Source organism: Furipterus horrens, unplaced genomic scaffold (assembly GCF_987537825.1).
Source record: "Furipterus horrens unplaced genomic scaffold, mFurHor1.1.pri manual_scaffold_2, whole genome shotgun sequence".
NCBI lineage: Eukaryota > Metazoa > Chordata > Mammalia > Chiroptera > Furipteridae > Furipterus > Furipterus horrens.
In genome coordinates, this window is record NW_028327172.1 from 79805036 (window position 1) to 79829315 (window position 24280).

General features: G+C 40.3%; 2 pseudogenes; both read right to left on the reverse strand.

Moving 5' to 3' along the window:
- Positions 1-21136: 21136 nt before the first annotated feature.
- Positions 21137-21679, reverse strand: LOC150018884 (ferritin heavy chain pseudogene; annotated as a pseudogene).
- Positions 21680-21793: 114 nt separating this feature from the next.
- LOC150018885 (signal transducer CD24 pseudogene) lies at positions 21794-22137 on the reverse strand (annotated as a pseudogene).
- Between the last annotated feature and the right edge of the window lie 2143 nt (positions 22138-24280).

A 24280-nucleotide genomic window follows, 5' to 3' on the forward strand; every position in this document is an offset into this window, starting at 1 on the left:
TAACAATTCTTTAAGTTATTTGATTTTGAGAGAGAGAGAGAGAAAGAGAGAGAGAGAGAGATTTGTTCTTCCACTTATTTATGCATTCATTGGTTGATTCTTATATGTGTTATGTGCCCTGAACAGAGATCGAACCTGTAACATTGGCGTATGGGGACAACACTCTCTCTAATCAACTGAGCTACCCAACCTGGCTAGGATTTTTAAAATATATACTGATATACAGAAGAGACTGCTCAGAGAAACAGCTACTCAAGTTATTAATTTTGAGGTCCATCTATTGACATGTTTTGCCTTTACATCAAGATTTTAAGGTGTTTGGGGTTTTTTTTTTAGAACTTTTATAAGAGTTTATTTGAGCTGAACTGACAACATATGCTGGGAACAAGATCTCAAATGCTCTGAAGATTTTTCAATTAGCTATTTCTTTTCTTTTTCATTCTTTTTTAAACTGAGTTTCAGAAATTATTCTTCTAAGATTAAGATTCTTCTAAGATTATGTCTTTAAAATTTAAGGCAAAAGATTATTTCTGTTAGTGGTGACTAAAGCCTGGGCAGTCGGGAGTTGCTTGGCCTCTCTCACCCCTTGAAAGAGTTTAGTGAATAAACCCCGTTTACCGAGACTGAGTCGCTGGCAGCCCAGTGTTGGCAGATCCATGCTTCCACCTTCACACAGGCTGCTTCAAATTTTGTTAGAGTCAACTCTTCAGAAGGATCTAATAGAGAGCTTGACTTTTCAGTACATATTATTTTTATCAGAATTATTATTCCAAGCAGCCTTGTTTGTGATCTAAGAGTTTTCAGTATATAATTTACTGTTATTAAATAATCTATTCCCTATGTAGAAATGTAATCATCCCATGCAAGAAAAATTCTCAAATTTGAACAGGCTAACCTTCCTCTTGGAAAAGGGACATGGAGGTCATTATACTCTTCTATTATCCAGGGAAAGAACAAACCATAGACTGTGAAGGCTGTGGAGATGTCCGTGCATAACTGACAACAGGCCAACAGGGGACAGGGGCTGTGGCTCCTACTGGGGAGATGGTGATGGAGAAGATGGTGGCTGAGGAAATGACAGCTGGGGAGATGGTAGCAGATATGGTCACAACAGACTCAATGGTTGCTGAGGCAGGAGAGGTAAAGAGAGTTGCAGCCTAGGTGATGGGTTATGATATGTTATCTCCTTGTGGCCAATCCAATGGCAACAACAGCCAAGGTGGCTGCAGCCCAAGGACAGCAGGCTTTATTGGTGATGGGAAAAGCAGCAGCTGTCAGGAGGAGATGACAAAGTTGCTGTGACCACAGGAACTGGAGATAGGAGACAAATTTTTTGCAATAAACAACGAGATTTTTTTCTCTTCTGTCCCAGGTCCCCATAGTTTCAAGTGGAAAACAAGTCAACTCAGTCATAGCTGTTTTCCATGGTTGTGAGTTGTTGCTTAGGCTCTTCACACACTTCAAGATAAATAGCCTAGTCATCTCTAAGGTGTTTATATGTTAATAGCCTCTTCTGTGGCCCAGGAAAACTAGAATATGAGCAGGAACTAGAAACCAGGTACTGTAAACAAGAACCACATACCTATAGCTCACTTCCACATCAGAACTCCAGCCTTTAGAATCCCTGTTCTGGCCTTTCTGGAAGGCAGTACTCCATTCTGAACTCTCTGGGGTGTAATCGGAATTGCTGTCCAGCTGAGCCTAGGCAAGAAGAAATAACTAGAAATACTGTTGATGGGGGTGAAGACTCTATGAGCAGGAACTACAGGCTCAGAAGAGGTTGGCTTCTTCCATGTATTATAATACTTTAACATACTTTTCTTTGTGTCACTGACCAATTCCTTAGTAAATCAAATGAACCAGGTATAGACAGATACTTTCTTGTTGGTTCATCATCCAAGGCTCCAACTCTTAAAAATATATTCTCTGGCTCCTGCCATACACTGTGTCCATCACTCACACATGTGTGGTGCAACCACCATATTCTGGCTCCAGATGAACTGGTTAACTCCAATCCTGTGTGTGTGTGTGTGTGTGTGTGTGTGTGTGTGTGTGTGTGTTAACTTTTAGGTGGGTTTTCAAAACAGGCTTACCTAGTTCTGCTCTTGAAAATAAAAATTTTGAAGCTGGCAATACAAAGCAAATTTGTATATTAAAGATGTCTATATACAAATTTATTTAAAATGACCAGTATAGTCAGGAGATAGTGATGAACACTCACATCCAAGTAGCTAAGGGTCAATATGGCTTGTGCCATGTGTTTTCAGCCTAGGATAAAATCAGGAGAGTTAAAAAACTTCTCAGAAAATAACAGAGCCACAGTAAGCCAGTCTGGGGGGCCCTGGGGTGGTGACATTCTGTATCTTGAGCAAGAAAAGAGCCAGTGTTCAGGCATTTGATAATGCTGAGCCATTATTTTAGAGCCAGACAACCCTATAGACAAACCCTGATACTTCTCTCTCTCAGAAACAGATACCACTTTCTTCCCTTCTTCTCTGTTTTCCTCCAGAAACTGTCATTCCTCTCCTACTGCACATTAACAACCTCAGTCCCAGAATTAATGATCAGGGCTTAAGGCTGAGATGTAATAAGCCTCAAATGCCACATGCCATCTTGGAGCGAGGGAGGAAATAGAAAGGACTGAGCATTTACCTCACATCCTCATTGCCACAGTGGTGAGCATGCCCTACATTTGAGAACATTCTGAAATAAGAAATGAAAACTTATGTAAAACAAGTCTCTTTCTAATCACACACAAAAAGCATTTTGCCTAAATAGCCATGAAAATGAAAAGTAGTTCAATTTAGAATGGAATGACTCTCGCTCTTACTATATATGTAAATGTTTAAACTACACACAACAAAACATCACAAAATAATACCATGAACAATTTAAAACAGGGCAGAAACTGGAGCTGTAGGAGTGTGCTGGTTACATTGTGTTTCATACTTTGGGTAATAGGTTGATTATGTGATCAATTCTCATACAGTAAGCTGACTCATGTAGAGTAAAATGTACTCATGGCACCACAGTATTTACTCGTATTTGTTTTCTATTGCTGTATACCAAATTACCCAACAAGTTAGTGGCTTAAAATGACAATAAATATTTATTATCGTTACAGTTTCTATGGGTCAGGAATTCAGGTGGTTCAGGCTCAGAATCTGTCATGAGGTTGCAGTCAAGATGAAATCAGGGGCTGCAGCCATCTGAAGGCTTGATAGGGACTGGAGGACCCACTCCCAAGGCAACTCACCCTCATTGTTAGCAAATGGGTGTTGGCTGTTGTCTGGAAACCTCAGCTCTTCTCATGTGGCCCTCTCCACTGACAGATGTCCTGCCAACAGTCACTCCCACAGAGGGAGAGAGCCAGAGAGCACAGTGGAAGTGGCAATGCCTTCTGTAACATTGCAAGAAGTCATACATTAGCACTTCCATCATATTCTAGTTTAAAAAAGATCAATTCCAACCTATGTTGGAAGAAGGAAACTAGGCTCCACCTTTTGAAAGGAGGAATGTCAAATAAATGGAGGACAGCAAAACAGTACTGATTATAAATACTGTTTCCCCATGCATATTTTGGATATAAAATCTTTTTTCTCTTTAAGGAGGACAGACCTGCTCTCTAGGCCTCAGTACTCATAACTTCTTAGTTTTCTTAAGGGAAAGCACAACAAGGACTGTAATATGGAATTGTTTTGTTGTTTGTACTGGTCAATCTGAATTTCTGAATTTCGGACAATGTGATATCAAAAGATGACAAAATCGAAACAAGATGGCGGAGGAGTAAGTGGAAGCTACACTAACTTCCTCCCAGAACTAGTCTGGATTTACAACGTAATTTTGGAGAAATCACCTGGAATAACCAACTGAACACCAGCTGGAGAGAAGTCTTATAACCACGGAGAGACAGAAAAGGCTGCTACATCAAAACGTGACCGGTAGGGAGTGCGGAGACGTGGAAAGGCTGGCTGGGCTCACACGGGTGGCAGCTGAAAGGACTGAGAAACAGCTCAGCAGCCGGGGATTCCCCCTGAGAAGGGCAGGGTCCATACCCCCAGCTGGGCTCCCCAGCATACAGCAACAGAGTGGAAAGTAAAATAGTATCAGCTGTGAAAAGCGAAAAGCCACAGGGTTTCTTGCTAGCCAGAGAGAAACAGCTGGAGAAAAAGAGCTCTTAAGCGAATCACATACAAAAATATTTTGGCCCCCACTTACCCTGGGCACAAGCAGAGGAAAGACAGAGAGGACTGGAAATGCTTGGGGAGAGTTTGGTGCGGTGGCTTTGAGGGGAGAGCTGGGGAAGCGGCCGGCCGGGTCCCAGTGCTGACTCATCCCCAGTGCTGCAGGCAGACCATTCCCGGCCAAGAGGCATCAGCCTGAGGGGAAACAAAGGCCCTGCCTAAAGGAATTAAGCTGCCACACCCACGGTCCTTAAGCCTGACGGTTAATCACAGATTGAATAGATTAACAACTAAAGGAGTCAGACAAAGGCAGTAGATCCCTGAAAGTCTCCAACAGGCTGCCTAGGCCCAGACTGGTACAGGATCTGACGCCACCAGGGGCAGATCCAGGAAGTGCAGATCATTCTAAGAAGCACCAACAAACAATAGGAGTCACAAAAATGGGGAGAGAGAGAAACAACCCCCCATCGAAAGGAAAGGTAGAGTCCCCAGAAAGAATGCTAAATGAAATAGAGGGGAGCCAACTATCAAATATGGAATTGAAAGCATGTATTATGTATTTTTGAGCTCAGCCCTGGCTGGTTTGGCTCAGTGGATTGAGCGTCGGCCTGCGAGCTAAGTGTCGCTGGTTCGATCTTCCAGTCAGGGCACATCAGAGAAGGAAAACTCTGACTCCAAAAAACCTCCGCTGCCCTGCGGCATACCTCTTCAAGGGAAAGGCTAAGGGAGTAAACCCCGACAGAAAATCCGGAGCCGGAGTCCCTAAGGCGGTTTGACGTTGTAGTCAACACCGGCAACTCCTGCGGCGCACCTGAAGCCAAGCTGTATTGACTCTGTCTTTCCCTTGGACCCTTCAGCTGCGAAGAGAGGGGGGGTCTGCTGCATGGGCAACAGCAGACCCTCCATATCACCCTGCCCAGGCTCTGTAGCTTCAGCTCCACTGGAGAGGACACTCCAGCGTCATCGCAAGATGTCGATTCAACACGGGAGGAGACAGATACTGTGTCACTCCCGAGTCGGACTGCACAGCCATTCTCGGTGGTGCAGATAGACTCTTAAGAAGCTACACCATGGTCTCTTGAGACAGACGGCTGCCGATATGATTATGGAGAAGCTCAATGAGCTCAGCGGAAACTACAAAGAACTCCAGAAAAACTACAGTGAACTCCAGAAGAACTATAAGGAACTTACTGAGAATTATACCAGCATCAAAAAGGACATGGAAGCTATCAATAAAAGCCAGGAGGAAATGAAGAATACGACCTCTGAATTGAAGAACACAGTAGAAGGAATTAAAAACAGGCTAGAGGAAGCAGAAAATCAGATCAGCGAGCTGGAGGACAATGTAGACAAACACTCACAGACAGTGCAACAAAATGAAAAAAGGCTGAACAAGACTGAAGAGGCTCTAAGACAGCTGCAGGACAACATGAAACGTAATAATATCCGTATCATAGGAATTCCAGAAGGAGAAGAAGAAGAGCAAGGAATAGAAAACCTCTTTGAAAAACTAATGACAGAAAACTTCCCTAACATGAAGAGAGAAAGAATCATGCAAGTCCAGGAAGCACAGAGGGTCCCAATGAAGATGAACCCCAACAGGCCCACTTCAAGACACATCATAATTAAAATGCCAACATTCAAAGACAAAGAGAGAATCCTAAAAGCAGCAAGAGAGAAACAACTAATAACATACAAGGGAGCTCCAATAAAGCTATCATCAGATTTCTCAGCAGAAACACTACAAGCCAGAAGGGAATGGCAAAATATATTCCAAGTAATGAAAAACAAAGGCCTACAACCAAGAATACTCTACCCAGCAAGGCTCTCATTCAAAATGGAAGGTGAAATAAGGAGTTTCCAAGACAAAAGAAGGTTAAAAGAATACATCTCCACCAAACCAGTATTGCAAAAGATGCTAAAGGTTCTGCTTTAAGAAGATGAAGAAACAGAGAGAGACAGAGAGGAACACGAGTACAAAGGGGGAAAATGACAATGAATAAGTACTGAAAGAAAGAAGGAACTTCTACCATTTGCAACATGATTGGAACTAGAGAGAAGTATGCTTAGCGAAATAAGCCAGGCAACAAAAGAAAATTACCTTATGCTATCACCTGTTAAAGGAAACTAATGAACAACACAAACAAATGAGCAAAATTGAACCAGAGGTATGTAAACGAGGAATAAACTAACAGTAACAAAGGGGGAGATGGGAGGGAGAGAAATGGTAAGAAGGGGAAGGGTCTAGTCAAAGAACATGTATAAATGACCCATGGACATGGACAACTGGGTGGGGACTGAATGTGGGAGAAGGGAGGGACAGGGTGCAGAGAAGTAAGAGGGGGGAAAAAGTGAGACAACTGTAATGGAAAAACAAACAAACAGAAAAATTTTTAGTGGGGGAAAAATAAAAATATAAAGAATAGAAATGCAAGTTCAGTGAATATTAGAAGGACAAGGATTTTCCTTCACACTGTATATATTTTCTCCCTATCTGATCCCTCCAGAATTTGGCATTCTAAAGAAGTAAGTAATGACCTAAGTTTCTTTGCATAAAACTAATAAGACCAGTTGTTAATAACGATTTTTTTTTGACTAAGACTTTGACTGGAATGTCATGCCTAAAGGAGACATGCTTGGGCTTTGGTTGTTACCAAAAAGCCCTGAGCAACTGGGACTGACCTTCAAAGGTAATAAAAGTCCACGAGATAAAAGGCCTGGTACCTTGGATGGATGAGCGGTCCATAGCAATCTTTCCAGGGAAGGAACGAAGGTTGTTTTCCTGAAAGATGGCTAGAAGGGACCTTAAGGCACAATGGAAAACCAGGAGGACCTGGAAAAGACAGGTGTTTACAGGCAAGGCTAAATGCCAGGTATGTGGCTCAGCTTCTGTGCCCTGAAGGGCAGACTGAAGGTCACCCTAAATGTTCCTTGCGTAAGTTCCAGCAAAGCAGAACTAAAGATCATAAGTGACCATTTGCTGCTCTTGTTGTGTTTATGCAAATGAATAGGATAAATTAAAAATGAACTTAATGCAGTTCCTTTAATGACAAGGAGGGTAATCTTAGGGAGAAAAATCAAGATTCAAGGAAGATCACAATGCCCAGTGGTAGACTATAAAATAGTGCAGCTAATCGTCTTTAAAGTTTCTTTTCATTTAAAATTTGTTTTCATTTGAAAGTTAAACTATGTCTGTGGCATTATCAAAGATGTTTAATTTACAGGCAAGAAGAATGTCAAATGTCTTGCAACTGGATGTCTTTCCGATAAGACAGTCCTACAGATTTAGAGACATATATGTGGGTTATGTTACATAAATTAACATGTGTTTTCTGTTTTCAAAGGGCATAAGCCTACGATCTCATTACCTGAGTGATTGTCTGTACGTATAGGCCTCACTTAATCCTGTCTGCATTGCTGCCTCCTGAGACTCAATGGTTTGGCTGAACTAAGTGGTTGGGTTGGTGAAGAACGGGGTGGTCTGTGGGCTTCACTTTAAAACTGGTTTCTCTTTTCTATCCTAATGGCTTGGACAGAAAGAGCCCAGAGGCATGAGTGGGGGTATACCTAAAATATTTCCCTCAGTCCAAACTAAGTATAATGGGCAGAAGGGTTTTGGACAGGTGAGATGTACCTGGCATACCTTCCTCCAAAGAAGCCCTTCTTTTCCCTAATGTGGGACATTGAAAAATTAATACCCGTCTTTTGTCATCTAGAGGTTACGGATTGAATGATGTCCTTTAACCCTGTTGCCCCCAGAATACAACAAGGATGCCAGCCTGTTAAACCAAGCATGTCGTTGTCCAGAGACAGCCAACCAACCTGGAGTCTGCACGATCCTTCCCCTTGTGGGAAGACCACCCTCCCCTCCACACCCCCACTCTTATTAGGGATTTCTTGACCCAAGGGTAGGTAGGACGACGACCACGTCCAGCTTGAAGCAGCTAGAGGAGCTCGAGACCTTCGTCCATTGTCCTTTATAAGATTGTAAAGGGTCTCAAGTCTGAGAGGGAGGGATTGTTATTTTTTATTGTTAAAATATTTAACTAATTAATTAATTATTAAAAAAAAAGAAGAATATATGAAAGGGTGAGCCATGGGCATGGACTTGGGGAGGGGATTGTCGGGGAAGGGGGGTGCTGGGCTGAGGGGAGCAAAGGGGAAAAAATTGGAACTATTGTAACAATATAATCAATAAAATATACTTAAAAAAAAAGATGACAAAATCATTACAGCCTATTTTGTAGCAAACCATGAAAAAGGAATAAATATATGAATATATTTATCTTTAAAAGTGCCAGTTATCAATTTAATGTCCCTCAGCTCCAAATCCACCCTTCTTTGCCCTGTTTCTATAGATCAGTTTTTCTCCACCCACCCATTCTGGTAATTATGAGCCACTTCTCAGACCAGCTTTAGTGCAGCTCTCCTGGCAAGCTTATTCACTGTGGGTAGGCACGTATTTCTGTAGTAGCTAGGCCCTCTTTGGAGAGATCTGACCTACTCTGCTAAATCCCTTGTTCCTACATTGCTCATTTTTTCTTAGTCTATAGTTAGTAGCTTCTTTTTTGTACTTGTTAATTATGTATGTTTTGGAGTCCTCATTTATCCTTTTTAGTAGTTAACTACCTTTTATTTTCTTAAATAATTTATTTATTTGTTTGTTTATTTTATTTTTAGAGAGAGGGGAAAGAAGAAAGAGAGGGAGAGAAACATCACTGTGTGGTTGCCTCTCACTTGCGCCCCGAACTGGGGACCTGATGTGCAACCTAGTCATGTACCCTGACTGGGAATCAAACCAGTGACACTTGGTTCTCAGGCTGATGCTCAATCCACTGAGCCACACCAGCCAGGGTGTTTTGTTTTTTAATAATTCTTTATTTACAATTTTTCCTATTCTAGCTACTGGTGTGATTTCTGTCTCCTGACTAGACTCTGACCACAATAAAATTCATATCTGGAGTGGTCCCAGGAGACAGACCTGGAAAGGTAGATTTTGAGAACTGGATGAAGTATTGAGCCTCTTGCCAATGGAAAATGAGATCTTAGTAACCGGGACTAAAGCTACAGACCCAGGGGAAAGGAGATGCTAGTAACCCAGGAAAGGAAGCATTACAATTAAGTTATCACCTAAAGTTAATTAAATGCCAATTAAATATGTGTTGTGGGAAAATATGCAGCTGCTGTACTTGACCATTACAGACTCTTCTGAGTGCATTGGAGATTACACAGAAAAACAATGAGAATCTCAGGTCCTATAACTCAGTTAAAATGATGATCTTGGAACCACCAACTATGACACCCTTAAAATAATCTCATTTCTGGTAGCTTCAGAGTTAATGTTGCTGAAAGCCAAACACAAAGCTTAATTCAGTGGGTTGCAGGTTTACAACATCAGCTGAATTCATAGCATCACTAAGTATCTCATGTGAAAATTAGGGCACTGATTGGGACATTATGGCACCCTGAAACTTGAAATGAGAACATCTAGTTGAACTCAGATGAAACTGAAAATCTGAGACACTCCAAGTCTCCCTTCCTGCAGAAGTAGCTGTCTGTCTTATGCCCGAGGTTACTGGCCTTCCTGTGATCATTTCACTTCAGGCATATGCCTTGCAAGAGAATGTCCTTTTTTGTCAGACCACCTCACTCACCCTCTGCTTTCCCTAGACTCATAACTATGGTAAAATCTCACCATGCTTGAGAAGGCCAAAACAACTATGGAAGGTAACAGGTGACACACTGAAAGAATTGCAAGGTTTTGTGACTATATATCATCAAAAACTGGGGGATATATATGAAAATGGATTGTAAACATATTAGGCTAAGGAGGGCAGAATATAAAAGGGGGCCAAATGAATTGATACAGGTGGACTTACTAGAGATTCCAGATTTAATGTGTTAGCTCATGCAGATGTACGTGCCTCTAGTAGCTAACTTGATGGATTTACTGAAAGTTGGACTGACTAGTGGCCAATGACAATGAGATTGAGACTCCAGAGCTTTTTGGCATGATTTGGAGGAAACTGATGGGTTTAGGAAGATGAAAAGGTTGGAGTGGATTTATTATGTGTGACCTGCACACCTACTCTTCAACTACAGTCCTTTCTAAGTCCTGGTACACTCTCAGGGGTACCTGTACCCCAGTTTGAAAGCCACTGGTATAGAGATTATTTCAAGAGACTTAGCACTAAAGGGAAGAAATAAGACAATAACTCAAAAGGGATGCAAAGTCGAGAGAATTTTGTTGTTTTTTAAAGATTTTATTTATTTATTTTTAGTGAGAGAGGGAAGGGAGCAAGAAAGAGAGTTCGGCTGCTTCTCACATGTCCCCAACTAGGGACCTAGACCACACCCCAGACATGTGCTCTGACCAGGAATCGAACCAACAACATTTCAGTTCACAGGCCAACACTCAACCTATTGAGCCATACCAGCCAAGGCTGTTGTTGTGTTTTAAACTAACAGACTTAAGTGTGATGAGAGGCAAGTAAAGGAAGCAACAGAGAGGGAAGAGGGAAGATAAACATCTAGGCATGAGGGTTATATATGTATGTGATATATATAGTCACAGTGCATGTCTAAAAATATCCTGAGGATTGTACTTCAGGAATTAATCTGTTGCTCTCTGAGTTATTCTCCCCTTCTCTTCCATTCTGTTGCTGGTACTAGGAGGACCCCATTCTCTTCTTCAAAGCTCAATAACAGCCATGAGTTAGTTACACACTTTGTGAGCAGAAACAAAAGCTCAAAGAAGGAAGTTGTGTAAACTTTATCTCCTGGGGCCTACATAAGACTTTGACTATGGAAGGCAGGGGAAAGAGTGTAGAAACTAAGTTTGAAAAGATGAGAAAAGAGGACACTTTCAGGGTCTGAACCCAGACTGAATGCAGATCTACTTGGCCCTAACCATCCATTGCTCCAACATCTTCCCCAGTCCTCCTCCTGCCTGCTCCTTGCCTGTGGTCACCTGCCCTGTACCATTCTCACACGCTAGTGAACCTCCTAACTTGGATGTCTCATGGTACAAGTGATATATCCTGTTCCCAAGGTGGGATGAAAAGAACCAACTGGAAATTCCCCTATGCACTGGGTTAGAGTGGACATGTAGCCCACCTGTTTACGTAGGCATAGCTGTTCTTTGGAGAGTGTTACGGCACTGATAATCTTTATTACACAGAAACAACTTACTTGCCTTTTGAGCTCCCACTTGTAGGTTTTCAGTTATTTTGCTGTTGTTGCTATGGATTGAATGTTGTGTCCCGCCACAATTCATACATTGAAACCCAACCCCTGAGATGATGGTATTAAGAAGTGGAGGCTTTGAGGCCTGGTACCTTGGATGGATGAACAGTCCATAACAATCTTTCCAGGGAAGGAATGAAGGTTGTTTTCCTGAAAGATGGCTAGAAGGGACCTTAAGGCACAATGGAAAACCAGGAGGACCTGGAAAAGACAGGTGTTTACAGGCAAGGCTGAATGCCAGGTATGTGGCTCAGCTTCTGTGCCCTGAAGGGCAGACTGAAGGTCACCCTAAATGTTCCTTGCGTAAGTTCCAGCAAAGCAGAACTAAAGATCATAAGTGATCATTTGCTGCTCTTGTTGTGTTTATGCAAATGAACAGGATAAATTAAAAATGAACTTAATGCAGTCCCTTTAATGACAAGGAGCGTAATCTTAGGGAGAAAAATCATGATTCAAGGAAGATCACAATGCCCAGTGGTAGACTATAAAGTAGTGCAGCTAACCGTCTTTAAAGTTTCTTTTCATTTAAAATTTGTTTTCATTTGAAAGTTAAACTATGTCTGTGGTATTATCAAAGATGTTCAATTTACAGGCAAGAAGAATGTCAAATGCCTTGCAACTGGATGTCTTTCCGATAAGACAGTCCTACAGATTTAGAGACTTGTATGTGGGTTATGTTACATAAATTAACAGGTGTTTTCTGTTTTCAAAGGGCATAAGTCTATGATCTCATTACCTGAGTGATTGTCTGTACATATAGGCCTCACTTAATCCTGTCTGCATTGCTGCCTCCTGAGACTCAATGGTTTGGTTGAACTATGTGGCTGGGTTGGTGAAGAACGGGGTGGTCTGTGGGCTTCACTTTAAAACTGGTTTCTCTTTTCTATCCTAATGGCTTGGACAGAAAAAGCCCAGAGGCCTGAGAGGGGGGAAACCTAAAATATTTCCCTCAGTCCAAACTAAGTATAATGGGCAAAAGGGTTTTGGACAGGTGAGATGTACCTGGCATACCTTCCTCCAAAGAAGCCCTTCTTTTCCCTAATGTGTTACATTGAAAAATTAATACCTGTCTTTTGTCATCTAGAGGTTACGGATTGAATGATGTCCTTTAACCCTGTTGCCCCTAGAATACAACAAGGATGCCAGCCTGTTAAACCAAGCATGTCGTTGTCCAGAGACAGCCAACCAACCTGGAGTCTGCACGATCCTTCCCCTTGTGGGAAGGCCACCCTCCCCTCCACACCCCCACTCTTATTAGGGATTTCTTGACCCAAGGGTAGGTAGGACGACGACCATGTCCAGCTTGAAGCAGCTAGAGGAGCTCGAGACCTTTGTCCATTGTCCTTTATAAGATTGTAAAGGGTCTTAAGTCTGAGAGGGAGGGATTGTTATTTTTTATTGTTAAAATATTTAACTAATTAATTAATTATTTTAAAAAAAGAAGAAGAATATATGAAAGGGTGAGGCAGGAGAGCTTGTATATATGACCCATGGGCATGGACTTGGGGAGGGGATTGTTGGGGAAGGGGGGTGCTGGGCAGAGGGGAGCAAAGGGGAAAAAATTGGAACTATTGTAACAATATAATCAATAAAATATACTTAAAAAAAAAAAAAGAAGTGGGGCCTTTGAGAGGTGATTAGAATTAGATAAGGTCACAAGGGCTGAGTCTTCCTGATTGGGATTAGTGCCCTTACAAGAGTAATTGAGAGCTTGCTTTCTCTCACTGCTTCCTCCCATGTGAGGACACAACAAGAAGGCAACCCAGAAGAGTGCTCTTTCCAGACCTCAACCAAGCTGGCAGCCTGATCTTAGACTTCCAGCCTCCGGAACTGTGAGAAATAAATTTCTATTGTTTGTAAGTCTCCCAAGCAATGGTACTTTGTTATAACAGCCTGAATTAAGGCATTTTTATAAGTAAGGTTGACTAAAACTGGTGGCTAGACTCAGAAGTGCTACTTGGAACATGGACTTATGAGACCTATATGTACGACTTTGACCTCACTGACACACATCCCCCAAATGGAAATAACAACAACAAAAAGAAATTCACTTCAATTGTGGCAGTTTATCAGGCCATTAATTCAGGACATGGATATTTAAAAATATATAAATAACTTCTTTGATACAAATTACCTTTGAAGTAAAACTGATGAACTATATGGAGACATATAAAAGCAACAGAAAAACAAATAAATAATGCCAAAGAATGTGAATTATATATTTGCAAATACTATAACATTGTAAGTAATGCCTGTAAGAAACTCTTTACTTTCTATTTCAAATATATTCCACAGAGATGAACCTGTCATCTGCCACAGAACTGAGGAACACGGAGGCTGATTATGATATACCTTGAGTTTCCTTTAGAAGTACCATTGCATTTTCTTCATATTATACACTTTGGTACTTGTTCAAAAAACAGTGCAATAAATTTTGCAATAATACTGAAATATTTCAGTTGTTAAATGTCTAACAGTAGATCCCAGGCTCCCAGGACTCTTAACATTTTTCTGCCCTGTTTAACTGACTTAGTTTAATACATGGGCTATTTTTACAGAATTTAGTGTGAACATATAAATAACCCACAAATTAAGATCTAATCAATACAGTCAAAATATGAGTTCTGAATCATTTTTATATTCAGTTTGTGTTAGTAATGATGACATACAGTGCAAAAGAGTCCTAAAGTTTGAACTGTATATACATGTATTTGAATATAAATTACAAGATTATATATACAAGTGTGAAAATACATAAAAAACTTCTCACAAAGAGTAAAAAGTGGTCAACTATGCATTAAACCATTTAATTAAGTCACATTGAAAAAAGAATCTTCAACATCAACTCATCTTCCACAGACCTTGACAACCCATCTCTTGGATGATGTAATGACTTTCCTTCTACAATATTAGAATAATATTTTCATTAAATTTAGAAGGGAAGATACTGTATTGAATATGTAAAAAAAATTAAGAGCTCTGGTATAAATGAAGATAAATATAAAATTGTTTTTGTCCTCATTTTTAACTCTATAAAAGGTAACTGATTATCTAAAATAAAAATCAGTTGCATCAATATATTTTATTTTTAAAGCATATGTAAAAGTATGTTGTATGATAACTGCAGTACAAAGCATAGAAGGGTAGAGTTGGAAATATTCTGTTGCAAGGTCCTTAGCAATATATTAAACACTATATTGTTATTTGAAGGTGGACTGTGATGAATTAAAGATGTATATTTTAAACCCTAAGGTAAGCACTAATATTTTAAAAAATGAGATATAAATAGTAAGCCAAAAGTGGAGATAAAATGGGGTAAAAAATACTCAATTCAAAAGAAGGCAGAAGGAGATGGAACAAATAAAACCACTACAAGATGGTAAATTTTATTTTATTTTATTTTGTTCTTTCAGCCATTTCTTTTTATTTACAGTTTGTGTTCAACATAAATCAATTTTATACCATGAGAAGTTACTATGAATCAAAGCTTAAGTACACAAATACAATATACAATCAAAATAGAGGACCAACATTCCTATATGAAATAAGAGTATGGTTTTCCTGGGTAGGTTTCTAAAGATGGGAGAGAGTGACTTTGGTTATCAAGACTACTGTGGCCTTATTAAATACTGGAACATCTAAGTATCAGTGGGTGACCATGAAAACAAAAGATTTTAGGGACTATTTTTAAAAAGGTTTCAGTATATAAGGCAGTTGTGAAAAGATTCATTTTCCAGAATCAAGCCCACATTAGGCTTCAGATCAGGTTCTAACTATCTAAAAATGTTGACCATGACAGAAAGTGTTCAAAATGTGGCTATTCTGAATTGTAGTGTTTTTTTTTTTTGTTTATTTTTAATATGTACAGAAAGTATATAAGTTTTTCTGAATTTAATGTAAGCTTTCAGTCTTTACCTTCCAAATACATAATTTACAGTTTGGGAGCCTTCATGTATTTGCCTTTTCAATTTTAACATCTGTCAGTTTTACCATCTAAACCAATCATTTTTAATTTTATTTTATTTTTAAGATATTTTATTGATTATGCTGTTATAGTTGTCTCAATTTCTTTTCCCTTTTCTCCTCTCTGCCCAGTAATCCCCTTCTCTCTAGCAATTCCATTTCCCTTTGTTCATGTCCACGGGTAATGGATACACATTCTTTGGCTTCATCCACCCTTTCCTATATTATTCTTAACTTCCCCCTGTTTATTTTGTACCTACCAATTATGCTTTCTTAGTCCTTGCATCATTTTCCCATTTCTTCCCCTTCCCCCTCCCAGTTGATAGCCCTCCAAATGATCCCCATACCTATGATTCTGTTCCTACTCTGGTTGTTTGCTTTGTTTGTTTTTATTTTTTTAGGTTCTATTGTTGATAGTTGTGAGTTGGTTGTCATTTTAATGTTATATTTTTGATCCTCTTTTCTTAAATAAGTCCCTTTAACATTTCATATAATAAGGGCTTGGTGATAATGAACTCCTTTAGCTTTACCTTGTCTGGGAAGCACTTTATCTGCCCTTCCATTCTAAATGATAGCTTTGCTGGCTAGAGTAATCTAGGTTGTAGGTCCTTGCTTTTCATCACTTTGAATACTTCTTGCCAGTCCCTTCTTGCCTGCAAACTTTCTTTTGAGAAATCAGCTGGTGGTCTCATAGAAACCCCTTTGTAGGTAACTTTCTTCTTCTCTCTTACTGCTTTTAAGATTTGGTCTACCTTGTTTGGGACTCACTGTACTTCCTGGACTTGTATATCTTTTTATTTTGCCAAATTAGGGAAGTTTTCCTTCATTATTTTTCACACAAGTTTTCAACTTCTTGCTCTTCCTCTTTTCCTTATGGTACTCCTATGATACAGATGTTCACACATTTAATTTTCCCAGAGGTTCCTAAGTCTTTCCTCATTTTTTTCAATTCTCATTTCTTCATTCTCTACTAGTTGACTATTTCTTCCATATGGTCCAAATCACTAATTTGAACCCCAGTTTCCTTCCCTTCATCATTGGTTTCATGTGGGTTTTCCTTCGTTTCGCTTAGCACAGCCTTCACTTCTTCCCTTCTGTGTTTGCTATATTCAGGCATATCTGTCAAGTCTGTGAGCATCTTTATCACCAGTGTTTTGAGCTCTGCATCTGTTAGGTTGACTATCTCCTCATCTGTTAGGTTGGCTATCTCTTCGTCGCTTAGTTCTCCCAATGGAGCCTTGATCTGTTCCCTGTTTGGGGCCATACTCCTCTGTATCCTCAACTTGACAGGCTCCTGTGTTTGCCTCTCTGTATTAGGTAGAGCTGTCACACCTGTCTGGATGAGTATTTCTTCTTTATATCTTTGTTGGACTTCCACACAGCTCGATTTTCTGGAACTTCTGGTTTTCTCCATATCTGAGGTAGTTGTATTCTTTTTTAGTTGTGGAGGGAAATGCAGCGTGTCTACCTATACCTCTATCTTGGAAAGAAGTTGACCCAATCATTTTTTTAATTGTAAAAAGTAATACTCTTGACTTCCAGTCAAGATGCAGGAGTAGGTAAACATGGCTTGCCTCCTTGCACAACCATAGTAAAATTACAGCTAAACTACTATCATTCAGAACCATTAGAAATTGAGCTGTATACAAGTCTGACAACTAAGGAATTAAAGAAACTACATTAACCCAGACGAATAGGAGGGGCAGGGGGCCAGAGATATAGTGACATGGAATGGGCTGGTACCAAACCCAGATGTGGTGGATATAAAATGGAGGGATATCTCAGAAGCAGGGGGTCCCAGCCCCACATCAGACCACCCAGCCCAGGATTCTAGTGCCAGGAAGATAAGTCCCCATAACTTTTGGCTGTAAAAACCAGTAGGGGATGGGTTGATAGGAGAAACTGTGGGATTCTCAGGCATCTCCTCTTGGAGGGCCCGCACATTGACCTACTCAGACTCACTCGCTCTTGGCCCTAGCACTGGATCAACACCTTGAAGGGAACCAGTGTCATACAGAGAGGAACTGCTGTGTCTGGCATCAGGGCGAGAGCCAGGAGTTTCCTCCAGGATAGAACTGCAGACAGCAGCCATTGTTCCTTTTCTAAGCCCTCCCCGACTCAGAGCCCCAATGCAGCAGCTCCATATCTGCGTCTCCATTAACTTGCCTCACAGTGTTAGTCCTGCCTTGATAATTATCAAAAGCTCTGCACTATCCAACTTACAGACCTACCTAGCTGGTAACAGTGGCTTCTCCATATCAAGGGCAGTGTTAGGCACAGGTATCAGACCTTCCTAAATCCACTCAAACAAGCAACAGGCGATCCAGCCCCTGTACCTCTCGCTGAGTGGCCCCAGGCCCAGCACTAGCAGCAGCCATCTGCAGATTGCTTTACAGCTTACACCAAGGGGTGCTAAACAGAAACAGGTGGTGGCTGACCTTGGCCTGCACCACCCAGAAAACTCCTGAGCCTATGCACCCAGTGGACAGTTAGAGACCTCCACCACTCAACTACCTCCACAAGTCACAGAGGGAGGTGGATGCAGGCCAGTGGTCACAGCCAGTCCTACCAACTGTCTGGCCTGGGTAAATCCCTCTCATTGACGGGCTGACAGCAATCAAGACTCAACTACAAGAAGAGGGAATACTCAGCCCACACAGAGGGCAGACCTCAAGTAGCCAGTTTGGGGGATAGAGTAGACTGTGCCACTGGACCCTATAGGACACCTACTACATAAGGCCATGCTACCAAGACACGGAGTAAAAACAGCTTCTGCCTAATACATAGAAACAAATACAAGGAGGCTGCCAAAATTAGCAGACAAAGAAATACGGCCCAAATGAAAGAATAGAACAAAACTCCAGAAAAATAACTTAAAAAAATGGAAACAAGCAATCTATCAGATGCAGAGTTCAAAATACTGGTTATAAGGATGCTCAAGGAACTTAGTGAGGACTTCAACAGCATAAAATAATCCAATCAGAAATTAAGGAGACACTGATTGAAATAAAAAACAATTTACAAAGAATCAATAGTAGAGTGGCTGAAGCTAAGAATAAAATCACCTCTCAGCCCAAACTAAGTATAGTGGGCAAAAGGGTTTTGGGCAAGTGTGACATGCCTTGCACACCTTCCTCCAAAGAAGCCCCTTTTTTCCCCACTGTGGGACACCGAAAAATTAATACCTGCCTTTTGCCATCTAGTGGTTATGGATTGAATGATGCCTTTTAACCCTATTGCCAAATGTGTTGCCCCCAGAATACAACAAGGATGCCAGCCTGTTAAACCAAGCACACCATTGTCCTGGGATAGCCAACTGACCTGGAGTCTGCAAGATTCTTCCCCATGTGGGAAGGCCACCCTCCCCCCCACACCCCCACTCTTATTAAGGATTTGTGGACCCAAGGGTGGGTAGGATGATGACCATGTCCAGCTTGAAGAAGCTAGAGGAGCACGAGACCTTTGCCCATTGTCCTTTATAAGATTATAAAGGGTCTTAAGTCTGAAAGGGGGGAATTGTTAGTTTTAATGTTATAAAAAATTAATTAATTAATTATTTTTACAAAAGACTAATATAGGAAAGGGCGAAGCCCGGGAACTTACATGCACGACCCATGGACATGAACTAAAGGGGGTGAGATTGCTGGAGGAGGGATAGTGCTGGACAGAGGGAAACAAAGGGGAAAATATTGGAACTATTGTAACAATATAATCAATAAAATATACTTAAAAAAATGACAACAACAACAACAAAAAGAATCAAATCAATGATTTGGAACATAAGGAAGAAAAAAGCATCTAATCAGTACAGCAAAAAATAAAAATAAAAGAAGAATCCAAAAAATTAAGGATAGTGTAAGCAGCCTCTGGAACAACTACAAGTGTTCCAGTATTCACATCATAAGGGGGCCAATAGGGGAATAGAAAGAGTAAGAAACTGGAAACCTCTTTGAAAAAAATAATAAAGGAAAACTTCCTTAATTTGGTGAAGGAAATAGACATACAAGTCCAGGAAGCACAGAGAGTCCTAAACAAGATGGGCACAAAGAAGATTATACCAAGACACATCACAATTAAAATGTCAAAGATTAAAGATAAAGGGAAAATCTTTAAAGCAACAAGAGAAAAGAAGAGAGTTACCTACAAAGGAGTTCCCATAAGACTGTCAGCTGACTTCTCAAAAGAAACATTGCAGGCTAGAAAGGATTGGCAAGAATTTTCGAAGTGATGAAAATCAAGGACCTACAATCTAGATTACTCTGTCTGGCAAATCTACCATTTAGAATGGAAGGGCAGACAAAGTGCTTCCCAGACAAGGTAAAGCTAAAGGAGTTCATTATCACCAAGCCATTATTATATGAGATGTTAAAGGGATTCACTTAAGATAAAGAAGATCAAAACTATGAACACTAAAATAGCGATAGAAACATAACTATCAACGACTGAGTCTAAAAACAAACAAGTAGAACAGAAACAGAATCATAGATATGGAGAACATTGGGATGGTGACCAGCTGGGAGGATAGTCTGGGGAAATGGGAAATAGTCTGGGGTAAAGGTGCAGGGATTAAGAAGTACAAATTAGTGGTTACGGAATAGGCAGGGGGATGTTAAAAGCAAGGATAGAAAATGGTATTACCAAAGAACTTATATGCATGATCCACGGACATGAACAAAAGAAGGGGTATCACTGGAGGGAGTGGGGGGGGGGGCACTGGATGGAGGGAGACAAAGGAAAAAGAAATTGGGACAACTGTAATAGTATAATCAATAAAATAAAAAAATAAAAAAGTATTCAACATATGCGGAAATAAAAGGCATTTGAATTTAGTTGAGGTCAGTGTATTTCTACTCTTTGGAATTAGTTTGATTAAAATGAATCTGGTGATCTTGTTGAATATAAGCAAAATGTACTCATTATGCTTTGATTAGGGGTAGATTCCAATCCATCATTGCCCTGGCACATATCAATTACTACACAAAAAGTCAAATGCTATGTCAAATCCAAAGCCTCAGAGGAAAGATTTCAATTCCCAAGAGACCAGTGATAAGTTAACAATGTAAAACTTTATCTAGAGATACGTCAGTATAAATTAGTACTGTGTAACAATACATTGAGGATATAGATGAACACCTGGAAGTTCCTTCTAATGTATATATAAATAAAACCATAGCTTTTTGCATTACCTGTTTTATGGCCTTATAACTTCAATGAACCAAATGAAAACTGACTTTGTTCCAAATTCCATCCTTTATCTCTAGATAAGATAAAATTTATTCATTTTCAAGGCAGAATTTTTTGTGTTCATACTTCTTAAGCTACATTTAAGAAAATAATTTCTAAACTAATTTTGAATGTGTCTTTCTTCATCTTGTACATGAAAGTCTAGCAGATTTAATATTGACATTCATTATATAGTCAAACCCTACACATGTAGTTCAAACCAATCAAATTTGAGATCCTCAACATTTTCTGTGTCAATAAAATTCAGTGTGGAATTAACAGATTCAATGAAGACCTATTTTTCTCCTTGTTACAGTGGATATGTAGACGCCATTTGGATTTTGTTGTTGTTGTTGTTGTTTTAACCAAAATTACTTTATTTGAGGGAAGGGCACAAATAAAAGTCATAAGTGGATGATTTGGTACAAGTCATAGAAAAGGTAAAGGTAGGTCCAACATGCATGCACTGCTTTGGTGATCAAGGAAGTTACCCCCATGGCTGTGGGAAGGCAGCCTAAGGCTTAGTTCTCTGTACTGTCTCCTAGAGTGTGTTTGCCAAAGAGATACTCTGCCATGTCAGATTCAAGGGGCTCCAACCTGTGCAACTTGGTTATATGGTCACTCAATCCCATGATGAATTTCATTTGCTCATCCAGGTCGTGAGTCTCAATAAAGTCACACAAATGAGGGTCATTTTTTTCAGTGGCCTGTTTGTCCAAGCTCAGTAGTGACTGATTCACACTTTTTTCCAAATGTAATGCACACTCCCTTGCATTCAGCTCATTCTCCCAATCATCACAGTCTGGTTTCTTGATATCATGAAAGAAGATTCAGCCACCTTGTTGATTCTGCAGCTTCATCAACTTCTCAGCATGTTTCCTCTCCTCATGAAATTGATAAAGAAAACATTTGTCAAAGTTCTTCAAAGCCACATCATTGCAGTCCAAGTAGTAAGACATGGACAGGTAGAGGTAGGAAGTGTAGAGTTTGATCTGGCCGTTAATTGTGTCCTCCGAGTCCTGGTGGTAGTTCTGCCACACCTGCGAGGTAGACACAGTCATCATGATGGGTGGCTGAGGACAGGTGGCTCCCTGGTGCTAGAGTGGTGACAGGGATTTTGGGGCAGCCCAGGGTGTTGTGAGGAGGTGGCAGAAGGATAGATCTGGCTGGGATGGTGCTCAACACTGGTTCTGTTCAAGCACTGTTGAAGCAGGAAACCACAGCAACTCTCCGTGAAGACTGTCTGGATTGGGTTTAGAAGATGGAGAAGCATAGATGACTCTTGGTCTAAGTGTTTTAATAGAGATGTGAAGAGAGAATGAGACCATGAAGAGACTGCTCGTTGAATGCAGAGTACCACCACTTGCCCTTGTGGTGGCATTCATTGGACTTGGGGTAGTCAGGTTATTGTAAGAGTGGTTGCTTTCAGGTATGTTACAGCAATTTGATTTGAATAAATCTGCATGGGTAGGAACAGTCCCAAAAGCAGCAATCCCAGTCTGAGCCCAGCTACCATGGCTCTGCCCACATCTACTCTGTTGGTGCCAGGAGAGTCTCAGTGGATGCTGGTGCATGGAGAACTGCTAGCTCTAGGCGGGTGCAGGCAGAATGGGAAGATGGTAGATTTTAATCCAATCATGATAATAATTACATTAAATGTAAATGGTCTAAACACATCAACTGATTGACAAAATTGTTATTTCAATAAAACAAAAAGATTGGATAAAAAACAATACCCAAGAATATACTGTCTACAAGAAATGCACTTTAAAAATATGATGACATAGGTTAAAAAATCAAATTTAGTTTAATCCACAATTTACTAGGGTTGACAAAAAGTCCAATGTCAGGCATTATTGCCATCTCTTCTCTTCACACAATTAGATTGCACAAAACTATTAGAGCCTTTGGGTAAACAGGAGGCCTGGTCTTTAGTCTACATAGAGCTGCACTTGTTCCTTGTACTACTCTATGAGGCCATTTTCAATTGCTCCTTACTTGCCTCTGGGCATTGTTGCATTGGGCAGGAAGAGCAATACCCTTTACAATAATCTTCTCTACTGACCACAGACTCAGCTACAAAGGATCATACCTCTGCTTTCAATACTACACATTTAGTGACACAAGAAATATCTATCTGAGGTACTACCCCTATAAGGCACTGCGTAGGAGCCACCTAAGTCCCTATTAGTTGTAGAATCTAAGTTTCACATCCTTCTTGGTCTCTCTTTCCCCAGATTAGATCCTTTACTTCTCTTGAATAATTCATCTCCATTCTCCATTTGCCTACTTTAAAAAATAAAAACATCTTAGCTCTTTCTTGGTGACCAATAAGTCCTAGACTTCAGCTTACAAAGCTCTGGCTTCTCTCTTTAAATGGCGCTATGGTGCGGTGGTAAGAAAATACCTATGTATCAGTTAGACTTATATTCACCTGTAAAAATAAACCTATGGTTGCTCTAACAAATGAAGATTTATTTTTCTCACTTCATAGGAAGTTAAGTGCTGATCTTTGTTCTCCAAGTCAATTGCATCAGTGTTGACATATCTGTGGTTCTCCTGAACTTTTTCCTCATCGTTATGAGATGGCACAGAAGAGCCAGTCATTGATTCTTCATTCAATAGAGAAAGAGGGCAGTAGAAGGGAAGAGGGAACACTAGTCTCATCTATTTTCTTTTTTTCAGGAAAACAAAATCTTTCTCAGAACTCCTTCTCTTGACCAGCAGGCTCCAATTATGTCCCATTGGTTGGAACTGGTTCCCAGGGCCACCTCTAGATGCAGGGAAAGATGGAAAAGCAGGCATTCTGCTTTTCAGTCTGTATAGTGGGAGGCATAAATGCAAAAGAGGTTTGGGAATAGCTTTTTAGCAGCCACTATCATCCATAACCCCTCATTTTTTCCTGATGAGTAGGAAACAAGGCAGAATTAATTTCTCTAAAACAATATCCTGGCACCTTGTGTCACAGCAGATTGTTATGTAAACATGATGTTAAGACTACAGAGATGAACCACTATACTTCAGTAGCAAAAGAAAGACCAGAGCACACTGTGCATCAGAAATGGGGGAGGGGGGAGTGCCAGAGGACAAGCGTTAGAAGAGTTGAGAGTGAAGTGGGGAAGAATTACAGAGATAATGACACAGAGAGACATACAGAAGTTAACAGTCTGAGGGCCCAGAACCCACAATGTCCATGTTAGGATCAAAAAGGGAAGAAATGTCAGGTGCTGTGCTGTAGCCATGGCATCACATTTGTGAGCACATAGAAGAGCACTCTGTGTGGACTGCCTACCCCTAGTTCAACAGGATTAAGAAGTTCTAAGGGCCAAGTCAAATAGATTATGTTTGTTACTACTTTGATTTTACTACATGCTTGGACTGGAGTGGGAAAATATCAATTACATATTTAAATCTGATATATTGATAAAGTTGTACTTGACAGATATAGTTTCTTCATAATTTTGAAGAAAAGATACTTTGACATAAACAAAAACTACCTGGTGGTTGAGAGGTCATTGAGAGTGAAAACACAGAGACCAAAGAAATGGAAATAAAAACCTCCATTCAATGCCATATTCCATTTCATAAATTATAATTATTTTTATGTTATCAATTAAACTCCTTTTCTTCACACAGACTTAAATCATTAAGAATTATATTTGTAT